We start from the raw sequence: 18,987 nt of genomic DNA, 5'->3' as shown, positions 1-18,987 counted from the left end.
GATGCCTCTGACTATGCTATTGGGGCAGTCCTTACTCAACATGGACATCCAGTGGCATATCACAGTGAAACACTTTCAGACACAGTCCGGAAGTACCCCACTTATGATAAAGAGATGTATTCCATTGTACAGGCCTGCCGACAATGGAAGCATTACATTTTGGGGAAGGAAACGGTCATCCACACAGACCACCGACCTCTGCAATTCATACAGACCCAAGGGAAATTGCAGAATGATCGCCATCAGAAGTGGTCTACATACCTGCAACAGTTTCACTTGAATATCAAGTATAAAAGGGCAGCACCAATAATGTTGCAGATTGCCTCAGTCGACCACCGATCATGGCGCTAACCACCGTGCTCAACTCTTGCGGGCACGAGACTTCTGATTGGCCACTTCTCTACAAAAGCGACCCAGAATTCGGCCACACATACCAGACACTCTTGGAGGGTCGGCAGGTTGCAGATTTTCACCTCCAGGATGCCCTATTATGCCACCTCGGTCACCTTTGTGTTCCTTCAAGCGAGCGTGCCAAGATGATTTGGGAAGCACACTACAGTCGGGCTGCTGGGCATTTCGGGGTCGAGAAAACAGTGGCAGTACTGCAAAACTATTTCTATTGGCCGAATCTTCGACAGGATGTTGGGAAGTACATCCGATCATGTACTGCCTGTGCCATTGCCAAACCGACCATTAAGAAGCAAGGCCTCTATACCCCGTTGCCTACCCCTAGTCGACCTTGGGAATCCATCTCCATGGATTACATGTCAGGCCTTCCTTCCACTAAGCATGGAAATGACTGTGTTTTTGTGGTCGTCGACAGGTTCTCAAAGATGGCCATTATGATGGCCTGCAAGAAGAATATCACAGCAGAAGCCACTGCTAAACTCTTCTTTGAACGAGTGTGGGTGCACTTTGGGATCCCACAGTCTATCATCTCAGATCGGGACAGTCGGTTTCTCAGCACATTTTGGTCCAGTCTCTGGTCAATGCTGGACACCAAACTCACGAAGTCCACAGCCTTCCATCCTCAAACTGATGGCCAGACAGAGGTTGTCAACAGGATGATTGTGCACATTCTGCGCATGTATAACTCAAAGCATCCACGCACATGGGACGAGAGCCTCCCCTATGTTCAGCACAGCTACAACCGAGCTCTTCACAGCTCCACTGGCCATAGCCCTTTTCAGGTGGGTTTAGGATTCCAGCCACTATGCCCCATTGATGTGGCCATGCCACTTGCAGCTACTCACATGAATTCAGCTCATGTCCAGTCCGAAACAGATAAGGCCACCAGCTTCATTGAGCGCATCCAACATATTCGCCAGCAGGTCCATGACATTCTTGAGAAATCAAATGCCAAGTACAAGCAGCGACATGATCAACACCGGGTGCCACACAAGTTTCAGGTGGGCGACAAAGTCTGGTTGCATTTGCAAAAGGAACGCCTTACTGGAGCCTATCGGAAATTGAGACCACTTCGATATGGTCCTTACACCATTACTAAGGCTATGGGAGACAATGCATTTGAGCTCAGCATTCCCCCATTCCTTGGCCTGCACCCAGTGTTCAATGTGGACCGCCTTCGGCCATACTTTCCACCATTGCTAGACACATCCGACATTGCAGAACAGCTCAAACCCACAGAATTAAATCCAGATTGCATGGAACAAGCTGCAACTGATCGGATCATGGACACACAGATCAAGAACACTCGCCAACAGCATATCCAACTGTATCGAGTTGTCAAAGCAGGCCAACTCCTTCAGCAGGGCAAGTGGCTCACCAGGGAACAAGTTCAGCAGAGGTTTCCTCATCTCATGGAGGAGCTCAACGCAATGGGGACCATTGCTTCCTAAGGGGGGAGGAATGATCCAGGTGGATATTGGTGGCCACCTGCCAGGTCCACCTGGACCCCCACCATTGTCTTTCTCAGCATTTTCAGTTTCCTTAATTGTAGCACAGTTTACTATTTTTAGCAGTTTTTCGGGTCCTGAACTTCCGGAGCCGTTTTGAGGCCCTAAACGACGTTTTTTTGGAATTCTGGGGTGACCGAGCCCTATGTTGCCTCCCAAAGTGGTAGTACTCGGATAGATCTTTCTAACGAGCTATCGTACGCGTCAAACGGAGATCGTATGCCAAAGTTACGACCCCGGGAAATTGATGTACCAATTTACCCAAACGGGGCCCACAATTTGGCGTTTCATCTTCTAGGGTTAGGTTTCAGTATGTGAAGGGTTTTCCATTGTTTCTCAACAATAAATAGGCCTTCGAGCCTCATTGTAATACAGTTCAGAACAGTTCAGAGGCATGTAGCCATCACATCTCTTCTCAGAGATAAGCTACCATCGCCCTAGCTAGTTTATTGCCATTTCTGTTTGTAAGCATATGTCAGTATTTTCCATTAATGAAATGAAGTAGTATTTCCGCTACATCTTTGTGTATATGGTTATCTCTGTAATTTGTTGCGTTCCTGTTTAAATCTGGATCATATTTTGATCTTTCTATATTGATTGAAAGCTCCTTGATTTGATAATATTTATCTTTGATTGCCTGTTGTAGGCTGGAAGTCTGATCCTCTACCTCTGAATCAATTAGCTCAAACTCATGCTTAACTGTGTCTTTATCTTTCGTTGTCGGTCCCTTCTTTGTCGATGAAGAAGGCGTGGCCCCTTTCTCTCCATGAGAAGAAAACACAAGCCTTTGTATTCTCTTGTACACTTTAGTTACCTCAGCCTTGGGTACTTGAGTTTTCTCCATTGATTTGCTAGAGGAACCCACGTCCATTTGTTGTTTTGGCACACTAAAAGACTGAGTTGTTACATTGTCTTCATGCCATTTCAGATCTGTTTCCAAAATGGCTTCCTAAGCCATACCTTTCTTTGCAAGCTGGTGAAGGACAATAGTTTTGATTAGACTATGATGAAACAAGCTTGGGGAGTGCTCTTTGTTCTTCAGTTGTATATTTTCCGACATTTTGGAAATGCTCCTGGATAGGTAGTTACACATGTTGAGTGGCTTTTGAGAGGTGAAATGCATCAAGAGGCGAATATGATAAGCATACAACCTGGAGAATCTTCCTTCACATGTAAAAAATGTCATGACAATCTTCATTAAATGGGCATGTTTATCCAATGAGTATCTAAAAGGCATAATGTGAGCATATTTTTCCCTATATGGTGTTTTTAAGAAAGGCTTATAGTATTCAAGATCTACGGTCATTCCTTTGAACCAATAGTCACCATTGTCCAGTAACCTGTTGCAAGTGAGATGGAGGCCATTGAAAAAATGAACTCAACACCAACGATGACAACACTTTCACCCTTCAACTGAGTTGCCACCCAATCTATTAATTGTTCATGAAACCCCACCTCACTCACTCTTTTGCAAAACTGTAAGCAATGTACATCCTCGAAACATTATTTGATGAGAAGATAGGAGTTGATTTCATCACAATTTGATGTCTCATATCTTAGGATCATCCCTCCCTTATGATTTATTTTCCTCCCTAGTGAAGATTCTGCCTCCATGATGACAAAAAACCCTAGCAACATGCAATGAAAAATAAAGTGTGAGGTATGAATGGAAATGAAGTAATGTGAAGGTGTATTTTGACAAAATGATAGAGGAGGTTTGAAAGAGGTGGATATGAAATTTGGAAGATGACGAAAATGATTGAAGAAACAATGGAAGAGTGATCTGCTTGCAAGGAGGAAAAATAGGGTTTGTAATGAAAAATGCCCAAAAACCTTGAAGAATGAGCTAGGGTTTTTCTTTTTGAGGGGTAAAACTTTGTTTTGAGGTGGATCAAATGGTTCAAATGGGTTATTAAACATGTATGCAGGTGTAGGACAACATTTTACATGTTTTAGAAACCAAAAATAAAAATGGCCATTATCACCCTATCATTTCCCATGCAAAATTTCACCACAAACCCTAATTTTAAGAATCATTGATATGAGATGATTTTGAAAAGAAAATGAGGGATACTGATGGTGTACTTACTTGTTTATTGGCTTAAAAGTCAACAAAATCAATCTTGCAAGCCAAAAAATGAAATTTGGGAGAGTTTCAGGTGAATTTTGGGCACTCTGTCCTAAGCACAATGCTTTGTTCCTGAGCGCAACGCAGTTTTCCTAAGCGTAGTGCCTCTACTTTGAGCACAACGCTTTGTTCCCGAGTGAAATGCCTCAAGATTTTTTCCAAATTTTCCTAGGAAACTGACCTTTTTACTCTATTGGATGGGCTAGCTCAATACTAAAGAGTGAATAGGAGGTAAATAAACAAGTTTGGGGGCTTTTGAGTTTATATAGGGAAAATTATGTCTCTTTTTAAAAAAGAAATGGGACCCACCATCCTTTAAAAATTGTTTTCTCATCTATGAAACCAAAGTTACCTTTACCACTGAACACCTCAGCTACCTTTTACTTTCCTGAGTGCTGAAACTCCTTCTTCTAGAACTTTTTGAACATGAGGACATTATGAATGTGTGAAAATTCAAAAATAAATACCTAAGGGTTGCTTGTCATGCTCTATTCATTGCTGGATTTGAAAATGATGGACCTTGGAAACCCTAGCGACTTAATGAATGACCTGAAACTAAATGGAATGATGATGATGATTGACATGTTTTTTTATTATGATACCTCCATAAAAGTGTGATAGGTGACCAACATGAGTGAATTTCCAAAAGATTGACCTCATCTCTAGAATGACCAAACAATGACCAAATTTTGCTGTGTAAACCTAGTGACATAAAAAATTTGATTTTGATAGTCTCGAAAAGCATAGTAAAATCACATTTGATCCAGGTGACAGGCTAACAAGACTGACACTAACATTGGCTCCAACTAGGGATGGCATCTCCTTGGAGGTGTCAAGAACACCGTAGACCAAGTAGCCTTATCCATTGGGCAATGGAGTCAACATGCATGAAAACAGACTTTTGACTTAAAACTGACTGACCTTCTGACATGACAAAGACTGAAAAGTGAAATAAAAACCAAAACAGTGGCTGACCTAAGAAGCCTTAGGGCCTTCACTTCGGGCTTCAAACTCCTATGACAACCACCTAAATTGTTGGAAATAAAATACACACCGGTATATACAATGATGATGAATTTTCAGGACTTTCTTCAAAGAAGCCTACCATTGGTCGCTCCTCCTGAATAATCTCTTCCATCCATTTCTTCCAATAATAAAGCATTCTTTCCTCTAAATTATAAATTCTGTAAGGTCCCTTCCATAAGTTTTCAAACTTACCATGTTTTCCATTTCTTCATTTCTATCATCCCATTGAAGAACCACAGCTCCTAGATTGAAATTGTCTTCCTTGGTCTTGTGATCATAAATTTTTTTAATCTTCTCCTATAGTTTGGATGTGTTCTGAAGAACCTCTTCCCTTGTTTGTTGTAAATGAATCATCTGATTTATCCTATTTTGTATGTCATTAGTCTCACTATCCAATTCCTGCAGAATTCTCATGATCGAGACAACAAGAGATGAAGAAAACACGGTATCAACTCCATACACTAGATGAAAAGGGGACATACCTATTGATTTTTTAGTGCTAACCCTTCCGCCCACAAGGCATTGATGATATTTTTATGCCATTTCTTCTTGTTCACCTCTAGAACCTTCTTGATGATGTTCACCAAGGATTTATTGGAAGATTTAGTAAGACCATTCCCTTTCGGATGGTAAGCAGTAGAATGCCCTAACACAGTATGGTATTTGGCACATAAGTCCACCATTATTTTTGACTTGAAAGCAACATCATTGTCAATAATTATTTTCCATGGGCAACCAAATCTAGACAAAATATTAGACTCGGTGAATTGAAAGATGACAGAATCAGTAGCTTGCTTGGTTGGGATTGCTTCAATCCACTTTGTGAAGTAGTCGGTGGCCGTCAATATCCATTTATGTCATGCTTAATATGAAGGATGTATTTCACCAATGAAATCAAGACCCCACTACTGAAAATGAGCTGAAATTAAAATGGGCTGTAATGGTAATGGAAAAAGCTTTCTCTTTCCTTGAAAAATCTGACATTCATGGTAGCTCATGACTATTTTGTATACATCAAAAAAGAGGGTGGGCCAATAGAAGCTAGCTCTTAAGATCTTGTTTGATGTAGTTTTCCAAAAGTGATGACCACCACAGTCTCCTTTATTGCAAATCCTTCATGACATCCTTAGCTTCATTTTCTACCAAACAATTCAGCAGCACACCACTAGGATCTTTCCAAAACAAAACAGCATCTAGAATGCAGTATTTAGAAGCCTTCAGTTTTAGTGATCTAACTTTACTTTTGGGGATTTCTAGTGGGGGATTCAAGTGCTGCAAGACATAAAAAATGTCGAAATACCAAGGTGAGGACATGAGAATATATGACACCTGTAGGAAAGGATCGTCTTCTTCTTGTTCTTCAGAAAGTGTAGCAATCAAATTGATGTCTAGTGCATGTAGATTTGATTCAGCCATGAGTTTAGCTAAACCTTGTCCTTTGATGAGCTTTGTATGGTTTATCTCCAAGTCATACTCTAGCATAACTGCAATACACTTTCCTCTTCTGCCTTCAGGATCTATTTGCACAAGGATTTCTTTAACTGTTGCAGTAGGAACATAAGCAATGGTGTGAGAATGCAAAATATAAGCTCAGAAATCCTTGAGAGCTTTCACCAAAGCCAAGGCCTTCTTTTCAATGATATTGAATCTTAGTGTTGCATCTCTTACAATGCGACAAAAAAAATATATAGGCTGTTCATTCTTCTGATCTTTCTTCTCCATTATGACAATTGCTAACTTATGCTCAGAGGCGAAGGAAAAGATGATGAAATCTGAAGTGTAATATGGGCTAATCAAAATAGGAGTAGTAGATAATGAAAAATTCACTGCATGAAATGATTTCTTAGCCTCTAAAGACCACTTTCCCTCACTGTCCTTCTTCAACATGTTTGTCTTTTCTTTTAAGTGCTCAACTAGATTAGGAATGAATCTTCTTAGAAAATTTATTTTCCCATTGAAAGACTGAATCTCTTTCTTGTTCCTTGGGAAGTCTAACTGTTGAATGGCCTCCACTCTTGCAGGATCAATGCGGATGCCATCTTTAGAGATGATGTATCCCAATAACTTACCTTCTTTCATGGTGAACAAACTCTTCCTTGGGTTAAGTGAGATGCCAAATTTTCTGCATTTCTGAAAAACAATTCTTAAATGATATAAATGATCTTCATCAGATTTTGAAAACATTGTAAGATCATGTAAATAGATAACTAGAAATACATATTTTTCATTTCCAAAAGATATCTCCATAGCATGCTGAAAAGTAGCTCCTGCATTCTTCAACCCAAAAGGCATCTTGGCATACATGAATGTACTCCATGGTGTTGTGAAAGCTGTCTTGAGCTGATCATCCTTGTGTACTAGAATTTGGTTGTATCCATAGTATCCATCTAGAAATGACATCCTAGAGGACCCAACTACCCTCTGTAGTATGTGATCCATCTTAGGCAGGGGATAATTTTCTTTCAAGGACACCTTGTTCAAATTTCTAAAATCAATACATAGACAAATTTCCCCGGTCTTCTTTCTTACAGGCACTAGATTAGAAATCCATTCAAAAAATCAAATAGGGACTATGATTCCAAAATTATAGATCCTATTTACCTCTTTCTCAATCGATGGCAGCAACTTGGGATTGATCCTCCTTAATTTTTGGCAAAATTGCTTCTGATAGGGCTTAATAGGAATGGTGTGCTAAATGATACTTTTTTCATAAACTTTCAGATCTGAATAGTTGCAAGCAAATACATCAGTGAATTCGTTCATTAAAGACATGTACTTACTTTTTGTTTCAGGAGATAAGGACTTTGATAACTTGACCATTTTAGGATTATCAGCTATGCCAATGTTTATATATTCAACTCCTTTTTCTGTAGGAACCATGGTGGGATTCTTGGTGACATCATCACAGTGAAATAACTCTTCCAAAGGCACCAAGCCTCTTGGAATGTTGTTTTCCTTGAACTGTAATACTTCAATCTCAGCTGAGTGGATGTCCAGATCATTCAAATTGTATGCATCATCAATGTGAGAATTCTGAAACTCTCCTTCGAATTGCAGAAAATTTTCTATCTGTTTATCATCCCCAAACACTCTCCAAAATCTCATGTTATCTAGAACAACTAGGTGATGTTTGACATGGATGGAGTATTTCAGATTAGGATGAATAGGGATCTTCACCATACTTGTTGCAGTGGTGAGTGAGTCAGCGATGACATTTTGAGTTCTAGGAATAAGAGACAAAGTGTATTCTGAAAAATTCTTGAGGATGTCAAGTACAACATTGTGATAAACTCTCATTATTGGGTGCTTGGCTTGGTATTCCCCTTTGATTTGTTTGATTACTAATTCGGAGTCACCATAAACACAAATCTTTTTTGCTCCCAACTTTTTCAAAATTTTGAGTCCAGCAATCAATGCCTCATACTCTGCCTCATTGTTTGAACACTTAAAAGCCAACTTGTAATAACTCATTCTCACATTTTGAGGGATTTTATTTGACTGATGTAATGGACCATGTATCCAAACAACAATCCCTGCTCCTTCTCTTTCCGATGCACCATTGAACTCCATGGTCCAAATACCAATTTCTTCATCCAGAAAAAGGATTTTCGAAGACTGAACTGTTTGCTTTTTAGGAATTTGACCAGCTATCTGCTAGGATTTCCTCAATAGGATTTCAATTTCCTCAATAGGATTTGCTAGCTGCAAACACTCTTCACTAACCTCTTTACCTTCTGCTGTAATAACTTCATGTATGCTGCTCATGACTGTTATAGATATTTTTGGGCACTGCAACCCCAAGCATAAAATGTCCATAAACCAAGGGCTCCTAAGTCCCTAAAAGTGTTTTTCTAACCCCTAAAAGAACAAGATCAACTGATTACAGCTTCTCCCAGAAGTTCTCCGTGAAAAACTGCTCAGAACTGGTCAAAACAAGATCATTTCACCTGCTCCATAGGCAAAGTGCGTTGCATCTCACCTAAGTACACTTTGTGGGTGCGTTGCATTTCAAAAAGCCCTTCTATGGGGTGTGATGGGCGAGAAGTGACAAATGGCAGTGCCAATCCGCGAGGTGGAGAGGCATGGAATCTTCCAGAAACTTCTCCTGTGACACTTGCCTCTCTGAATTCAACCAAGGATGAGTAAGAGATCATCAATCTCTAAGTGGAAGCAAGAACTATCAAGGGAAGACACTAATCAAATCACAAGCTGACTCATCTCCCTTACAGATATCTATATATGGATCCCTCATCCCAGAGATCCAGAGGCTGGAATTTTGCATCTTGTAAGGAATTGTTGTTGGTTTCTTGAGGCAACATCATAGTGTTGGGTGATCTAAGCTTTGTATGAGGTGAAGAAGGGCTTACTTGCTGAGAGGATGATGCTGGGTCAGAACCGCTGGTTGTAACTCTCTTGGCTCTTTCTTGATTATCAATAAAAGCTATTCAAGTTTCCTCCATAGTCTTGTGTCGTTTATGTTTTATGCACTTGTATGGTCAATTTACATCTGATCCTAGATTTTTTATGATAATAGATCCATGTTCTTGTATAGTGTTATGTTGCTTTGATTCTACAGGTACTCTGTGAAGCTGGGTGTACAAGGAAGCAAGTAGCAAAGGACTATCAGAAGAGAGAGGAATCGAACTAGGAGCCAAGCGCAAGACAGAGGTTGGTCTCCTTTATTCTTCTCTCATCTATCTTTCATAAAGGAAAAATGGAAGTCGCTTTACTTTGTTTGTTTCTAAGGTAGCTACCACACCTTAGTGGGATTAGCAGTTCTGTATAGACACTTTTCCCTGTAACAAAATGGCGACTTCGCTAGGGAGCAACTAGGTTGTTTGTTTATCTACCTTGTTGTTTACTTTATAAACTTATAGACGGAGCTTGAAGTCGAGCCAGGTAGCTTTCGAATTGCATTTGCTATGCAAATGCAAAGTAGATAAATGCCACTTCAGTCAATCTCTGGGTTTTGTTTATGAATTAAACAAATGATTTACAAACTCTCTAATTTCCCTTGTGGTGGCTCTAGTAACCTCCTTAGATCTAACCTTGTTGTTGATTTATTGATTACCACTTGCTCGGCCAAAATCCCTGAACTGAACTGCAAACTGTGACCCAGAACCCAAGCAAAGTCTCACCTCTGGCCCAGCGCAGTCTCTATTCTGTGAATCTGAAATTCAGCGCACTTCCCGAGTGTAGTAGGTGCGCTGCATTTCAAATTCACTGTGTTACAGGTGCGCTGATCAGACTAGACATTGTTCCTGAATGTTGGTTTCTGTTCATTCTTTTCAGTTCTATTCATGAGTTTTGCTGCCTATGGTCAGTACACCTCTGTCTGAAACCCCTTTCCTTGCTGATATTCCGCCTCCATTGTGCAAAGAACTGTAAATGTTTTTGTGTATTTGTTGAGTCATTTTCAGTTCTCCTTTGCAAAAAAGTAACGTAATTGTACTGTCGTTTCTTGATTTGAAAGTGTCGCAAGTGTTGTTTTCAGTCATAGAAGAGAGTCTGATTGCTCTTGATAGTCGATTACCCTGTTACTGTTGTATTTGATCTGAATTTGTAGTTTTTCTAGTGTCGAAAGCAAGTATTCATTTCCAAATCGCAAAGTGTTGTGATTGTCTTCATTTTTTATTTTGAAAAGAAACTTGTTAGTAATTGTCGCTTGAAAAGTAATTCAAATTTTCGCATTAGCTTTCTTTTTATCATTCACATATTAAGAAGGCTGAAAACAAATACATGCATGTGCATTTGCATTTAGACTGTTTGATTGGTTTGATTTAGGACAGTGCATATAGTGTGTGCTCTTTGCTCTTTGTTGAAAGAATTCTGTCTTTCTTTCCTTAGTAGCTAGGATTTTCATTGCACAAAGAAGATAAAAGTTTGTTTATCATCTTAGATTGAATTTTAGGAATTATACATCTACATCACGCGGTGAACCTGAAAGGCAAATTTCTTAAGCAAGATCAACTATAAAATACATTTAATGAATCTAACAACGCTTTGGAACCTAACGCACAACATCTAGAGGTCTAGGCTAGAGACGTATTCCGGCGTCGTAAAGCCTGGTAACTGTTGTTATCACTGATGGTTGGGTGATTCCTCCACTTTGAGACGATAAGTGCCAGTACGGACTTATGATCCCACGTACCGTCGAGTATATTTTGGGAGACGACAATAGGCTTAATCCTTTATCCATAGGAAGCCGTGTCTGCCACCCTATCGATCGCAATGCACTGAACACAACATTCGGGAAGATTGACTGCCGTACCGTAAAAAGTATTCTGCAGTTTTGCGATTGGTTTGGTAATCCCTCTACCTAGATTTCTAGAGCAGTCCCTTTCGTTCCTTTTCAGACTCCTTAACAGAAAAGGTCCATTTGAACACTTGTCACTTCAGGCTCATTAAAAATCGAAGGCGACTAGAGTCATCTTTTGTTTTTTCTCGACTCTTAAAAATTGAAAAAACAAGTTGTGTCAAAGCATCTAAAATTTATTTTAAACGGAATAATCATCACCTTTCCTACGTTGGTCTTAGGTTGAAAGAATGGAGTCCACCAACCAAGGAATTCCTCTTGGAGGAAATCCTAGTCCCTTCTCCTCTTGGGGAGATGTTGGTACACCCCATATGGCCACATTGTCACTTCCAGGATTGACAATCGGCTTGCTCGTATGGCTCTTCTCAACCTCTGTCATTCAGAACACTGCAATTCTTGAACAATCGAGTCAGCAACTAGATGATTCCAGAGTTACCCACCAACCTTCTACTTCCTCCAATTCTTCCTCTCCTCCTTCCTCTTCGCTTGATGGGGCTGGTAAAGCCAAAAATCAAGTACCTGAGAAGAAGAAGGAAAAGAAGAAGAAAGAGAAGAAGAAGAAGGAGCCAAAAGAGAAAGGGGGCAACCAAGCGTTGTCTAGCGAAAATACACACACTGCATGACCAGGCCTAAATCGCCATGTGTCATTTGCAAAGGAGACCACTATCATCAAGATTGTCCCTGCATCCCTCGGATCTTAAGGGACTGGTCTCCTCGTTTGCACAACCTGGTGTCGTCAACCTCTGATGATCATGTTGAAAACACACCGTCGACTAGTGAAAGTGAAGTCCCAGGACAAAAAGGAAAATATAGATTTCCTTGTAAACTGTGCGAAGGCGATCATGCCGTCCACCGTTTTCCCTTCTTAGATGAGGCTAAAAGAGTTTTGGACGATCGTTCGGTTTCACCGTTACGACTTCCTCCTGGATATAAAAAACTCTTGCCGAGTCCGTCGCTAGTTGAAAATCCGGCTGACCCGCCTAGGTGGTCAGCCGAAGCGTTTATCATTGAAGACAAACCATCTGAACCCATACCAGATGAAATTCAAAAGGTCGAGGCGGCAGTTGACCCGGTCTTGCCTTCAGAGATTCCATCTTCAAATGATACAGTCACAGAAGAGAATAAGGATGACACTGTCCAAGTTCTTTTCGTAAGCACAGACTCCGATGAACATGGGGGCAATTTACCCATTCCTTTACCACAGGAAGGAAGTTCGTCAGAGTCGTACCTGGCCGTTTATTCGGTCGCACCTCCAAGCAACCTAGTTGTTTCCTTTGACTGGAATCAACTAGGCAGACCCTGTTTACCGGCTAGTGTACCATTCCGAATCATTGCTCAAATATATAGAATGGTTATGGCCGGTACCACCATAGATGAAGGGGCTTCTGTGAGTATCCTTTCCTCAACTGCTTGGAAAGCGGTTGGTTCGCCATCGCTTTTGCCTGAGATGAGAAATCTAACAGGCTTTGACAAAGGAACCAGTCAGCCGTTAGGGATCCTTCCCAATGTGCCCATAACATTGAGAGGGAAAACCATTCACATGAACGTAATGGTAGTCCGAGGACCCCTGGATTATAATCTACTCCTTAGAAGAGACTATATTTATTGCATGGGAACCATTGTCTCATCACTCTTTAGAGTAATGTGTTTTCCGCATGAAGGAAGAGTGGTCAAGCTCGTAGACCAGCTTTCATTTCCTGGATCACGCATAGAAAATAGTCATATACCATCCCTGAATGGTCTTTTCACACAAGGAATGTCTCATCAATCTCTAGTCTGTCCACTTGATGAGTGCGAGTGATTCGGAGGATGTGACTGAAACCCAGGGGGCATGCACCCTGGTCTGCTTCGGCAGGAAAACTTCGGGTATAGGGTAGGTTTCCGCGAGAGATATATGACTAGTCTGTACTCCCGTCTGTGATTGGAAAAGGGGGTTAGACTCCCTCGTCAAAGTTATGTGAGTGGATTGTCTCACCTTTGTCTATTTCGATAGACATCACCGAAGAAATGTTTTGTTTGCATTGTGAATAGAACAATCTTTGGTAACCTAAAAGAGGTAGACCTTTCCTGATAAAACAAATGTTTTGTCGGTAGAATAAAAGGTGACTTTGAAGCTTTATTTTATACCTGAGGCCATGCAAACCTTTTGTCGTGCAAGCGAAGAGCGACTATTTATTTTTTAAATTTGTAGGTCCTCTAACCCTTTAAACTCGTAGGATTGGTCGTTTCCTAACTTGCATAAAGAAAGGATGTGGGGAAAAACTCTAAAAATTGCCATTTTCATATATGAGACATTCTTATTATACAACTGGATTAATCGAGCAGTTTTAGCACATAGTTCAAGCTCGTTAAAAAATAAACATAAGTCATGAGCAAATGTTTCCCCCAGTGTTTAAGCTCAATAAAAAATGAACCAATTCCGGGTAAATAATCATCGTGAATGTAGTACTTCAGCCTTTAAAGCCTTGGTCGTGTTCCCATTATCACCTCCACTTTGTATTGGCCGATCATTCACCTCCATTTGATTGTTTACCCCTTTTGAGGAACAGCTGCGAAGAGTGATCCCGCTAGCCATCCTTGTAACACTGCCGTGATTGGAAAATTCCAAACCTTACCTGGAATCATCTGCTACCCAATTTTATCACTCGTTCCTCAAAAGACGAGTCTCCTTTAAGCTCTTTTCAACTGACTCGTAAAATATGAAAAGATTGCCGATCCGTTGGCCTCTCCAGCTCGTTAAAGGGACCGGAAGTGTTATCCCTCCTTTAGATTTTAATCTTTTTGGACCTGAGGGATTATTACACAAAAAGATCGAGCGCTTGTTTTGTTCGGCTCGTTAAAAGTATCGAAAATTCATCCCTTCTGTATTGTTTTATACTTTTTCGGACTTAAGGTATTAGATGACGAAAAAGGAATTTTGGAGTTTCCTTTACGTCCCTTTTCAGACTCTCTAAAATTGAAAAGGACTGAGTTATCTTTGTCGTTAAACTCGTTAAAACCTAATAGCGACAAACTTGTCCATAGCAGACAAGAACGAGTTTCACTATCGCTAGGCTCGTTAAAACATAGTGATGGGTTTGCCCAAAGGGCAAATTATAGAACAAGCATATGTTATCCTCCTCAAGCTTGACAAAAATAAAGAGGTACTGGTCAGCAATGACTGGGGAAAAATTGGGAAGAAAACTTGAAGAAACTTTTTTGGTAGCAAGTCGCTCTTGAACATGACACTTTCACTCCGCATCCAAGTCGGGTTGGGTTGTTTCATTCACCGGTCACATCACCATGGTCCCATCACACCATCCACATTTGGGGTTAATGCTACCAATCCATCACGCCAGTGTCACCGATATGTTCAAGAGAAGTCATTCAGAGAATTCACTCGTGTCTCACCCGCTGCAATACATTTACGCTCCATTCTTTCATGACCACCACCCTGAACCTTATATCACCAGATCGTTTTCACCTCCATTAAAATAATTTGCTCCATTCCGTGTCATTGATGTGGGATTCATTAAGGCCCTCCTATGACGGATCGCTTCTTGTCGACATCAGCTCATTATCCAAGAAGTCGATCTAGGAACACCCCTTCCAGTACTTTGAAGCTTGCATGCCTCAATGGCAAGTTTCTCACTTCCGGTGACAGGTTTACATCTGTTATCACTTAAGAATTCTAATTTCAAAACCACTCACATTAGTTTGATGGTAAAAATTCGGTGCTAGTCTAGGTTTGAGTTTTTGTTTGCCTTAGATTCTGAGTCTTAGGAGTCCACTACATCCTTATTCACCACTGGTCTCATAATTCACACAATTTCCATGTATCAGCTTTGTTCAAAGGTTATTATGTGCTACAAAGCTCTTTAGGTGATTTCGTAGTGCATAAGTCAGTTTTAGGTGTTTTCGTAGCGCAACATGTTTCAGGTGATTTCGTAACGCAGAAACTCGGTCTAGGTGATTTTGTGTTGATCGGTAGCAGACCTTACCCAGCTGTCATGTTTATCAAAATCCATTGGGTTTGCATTAACAGTTGTCAGCTTATAAGGTTTTTAGTACCCCAGCAGATGGTGTTTCATTAGGTTTATCTGGAGCACTCTTTCCTTGGAAGAAGCCTTCTGTGGTAATCAGTGGAATCAACAAGGGATCAGACTGTGAATATCACATCATTTATTCTGGCACTGTTGCAAGTGCAAGGGAAGCTCTCATGTCAGGGGTTCCTTTTATTGCAATATCTTTGAATTGGGAAAAAGATGAGAGCAGCGACAGTGATTTCAAGGAAGCAGTGGAAGTTTGTCTGCCTTTAATATATGCTGCAATACAAGATACTGAAAAAGATCTATTTCCTAAAGGTTGTCTATTAAAGGTTGATATCTCAACACACCCATCTGTGAATAAGGGATTCAGAATTACCAGGTAAAGCACATCGCGCTTGACTTCAAATTGGAAACCTGTGACTCTACATCGACATTTGGCAGGGAAGTACATGTCCAAGGAACAAAGCCTTGGTATCCAGCTAGTATAACTGAGTCAAGCTGCTTCTGTTGCAAGTGCAGCTCGCCGTCTTAATTTATGAAGGAAGAATCTTATTCAGCAGGCGCAGCAGTTATCGAACTTAGTAAATGAGGCTGGAAAAGGTAATAAGAACGCTGCATTTGGAAAGAAAGTGCTTGAAGCCAATTAAATATTGAAGGTTCATGAGGGGACAGTTGAGGATGTTACAGGGCATTTGAAGCACGAATATCTTTTTGGCTCTGTTGGAGATGATTTTCATTTGCTCATATGGGACATGCGTACACCTGCACCTACAAGCCTCAACAATCAGTTGTAGCTCATCAGAGAGAGGTTAAATCTTTGGCCTTTAATCCATTTCAATGAGTGGCTGTTGAGAAAATAAAGCTCAAGACAGTCAGAGTTTAGTATTGAAACTGTGATTTTTGGGAACAACTTAGCAGTTTCGTAGCGCGCTACGAAACTGCTGAAGCTACATAATTAACGATCAGTGAACCAAATTTTGAAGACTTTCCTATCAGCATTAAAAAAATTTTTGTGTCAGCACACATGCACATGGGAAAAGCTTACAGCACATCAAAACGTGGCCACCGTCATATTTTGAGGAACAACAATTAAAAAACCGACTTATGAAGATTTGAAGATCATAAAGCCGAGAAGCAAGGATAGTCTCCTAATTTTTCTGGACAGTGAAGAAGATACGGCATCCAAGGTTAACATGGAGCATTAAACACCCATCTCAGCCAGTGGCGATCATTTAGCTATGAAAGAAAGACTGTGCTTTTGAAATTACACAGCAGTTTCGTAGCGTGCTACGAAACTGCTGTAGCTGCATGTTACAATTCAGTTGATCAATTATGATTGACAAAGCGGAAAATCTTTTTGAAAGGTTTTGTCATCACACAGGTACATGAAAAGGGTGGCCAGCACATCATGGACGTGGTAATCTGTTCTATTTGGGTAATCAAAGATAAAAGGCATGCTTCTTTGGATTCGAACATTTTGAGGCAAACCAAGGACCGACAAACAGGGGTAGTTTCCTATGTTTCAGGGAAATGGAAAAGATGTGTCATTGAAGATCAAACATGGAACCTTGAACATCCATTACAGCCAAACTAAAGGGGAGCATATGTCAAAGAACGAGAACCATTGTAATCAAGGCTATTATTAGCATAACACGGTGTTAGAATCCTACTTGATTTAGATCTCTAAAAACTCCAGTCAACACTTTGTTGCATTTATTAAGTAGTTAGAGTTTAAGAATTGTCAGTAATAGAAGTAGTTTTCGAATTCCCCTCATGCTGGAGGAGGAATCTCGATCAGTTAGAATAAGAGCTCTATATATAGCTGAAACAGCAATGTAATCAGGGTTGGAAATTTTATGAAAAGCTTGTATTTGGCCTATGTAAAGACTCATTTTCAGTAATACATGCTTGACTTTACTTCTCAGGATTCATGAAGGATTTGTTATGTTCAGAATATGTGATGTTGTCCTTTTCTTAATTATTACAGTGGTATGGATGTATAATCACTCAGAATTCACTGAATGTGCTCTGACTTCCTGTATACATTTATAAACTGTGTGGTCCCATATGAGTTTATGTTCTGCATGTTTAAATGCTGAATGCCCTGACTTCCATGTAAGGTTGAGTTCATTGTTATTTTGAGGTGTTGTTGACTCCATAAGCCCAATGGATAGTTTTGTTTAATGTGTTTCCACCATTCATATTTTTCACAGTTGTTCTATAAGAGTTAGCCATCTTATCTTTAATCAAAATCATTAATCCATCAAGAGAGAGCCCTCTTAGGTTGAGGAGGCTAAGCCTCAGCCTAAAGTAGGTTTGAAATAGTTACTTAGAGTCAACCTGACCAGCAGCCTATCAGGGCCTGATTTTGAGATAACATTTTGGTGCGTCTGCCGGGAGCCTGAAGTCTATTCATTCCCGAAATTAAGAGGTTGAACTTCTGAAGGTAGCAGGAGCTCAGACATCTATTTGAGGCTGCAAAACTACCTTGGCGACTCCACACATCGAATAAGAAATTGGAAGGTGACTCCACTGCTAGAAGATCAGTAGCTTGATGAAGTTTCAAGATGAGTTCCACTGCAAGAATGAATGCCAGGTATGCTCCTATGAATCGGTCTCATATCCCTGGTTTTCCAAATCCTATGCCAAAGGTTGATTGGTTAGATGATCTTCCAATATTCAAAGATGAAAAGAAGGACAATGCTGTTCTTCATTTGGTTAGGTTCCATATGCATGTACGCAGTCTTAAGGTTCATTTCCCTGAAGATTGTCTCATGAGGATGTTTATGACCACTTTAGTAGGAAAAGCATGGTCTTGGTATAAAGGTTTGGAAAATGGTTCAATATATTCGCTTGCTAATTTTCATGATGAATTCTATGAGATGTATAAAGAATGTCATCCTTCCTTATTGTTGCTCAAAGATTGCTGTAGACATTCTTTAAGTCTTATTCAGTACTTGGAGGATTGTTATGATGATGATGAATTTATGGATGAAGAAATTTTAGAGGCTCTTCATAACAATGCATTTCAACACCAAGAAGAAAGTATAACATCTCATGAAACGCAGCATGAAGATCAGCAGGGGTTTATTTGTGAAAACCATGTTTCATCCTTTGATATTGATGTAGAGATGCAGCAGATTTGTCAGGCTTCAGATCATTATGAGTATGAAATTGATTGCAAACAGCAAGAAGAAGTACTGGAAAATAGCTTTTATAGCCCTCAGGCAGAGGAAAAGGTTGTTCAATTTTGTAATTCCTTGCAGCAGCTTACTTCAAAGAATGATCACAATAGTGAGGAAAATTACATTGTCTATGAGAATCATGCAGAAAGGCAGTTGGATAGCACATCAAAGGAATTTTGTGTTGCTGAGGACATTGAGAAAGACATTGAAGGTTTAGAAGGTCAAATTCAATCATATAGTCTTCATGGTCATGATCATTCTTTTCAAAAGGTTTCTGTGTCAGAACGCAAGGAGAGAGTGTGGCTTCCTTTCTCTTTCATAATTGAAGAAGAATACATTGTTATGGAAGATCAGTTTGCACAACCAGAAAGTTACGAGAATCACCAAG

This window comes from Pinus tabuliformis, chromosome 5_1 (genome assembly GCF_031772625.1).
Source record: "Pinus tabuliformis cultivar Carrire ecotype Pingquan chromosome 5_1, CPIR1, whole genome shotgun sequence".
Lineage (NCBI taxonomy): Eukaryota > Viridiplantae > Streptophyta > Pinopsida > Pinales > Pinaceae > Pinus > Pinus tabuliformis.
This window is presented reverse-complemented; position numbering follows the sequence as displayed.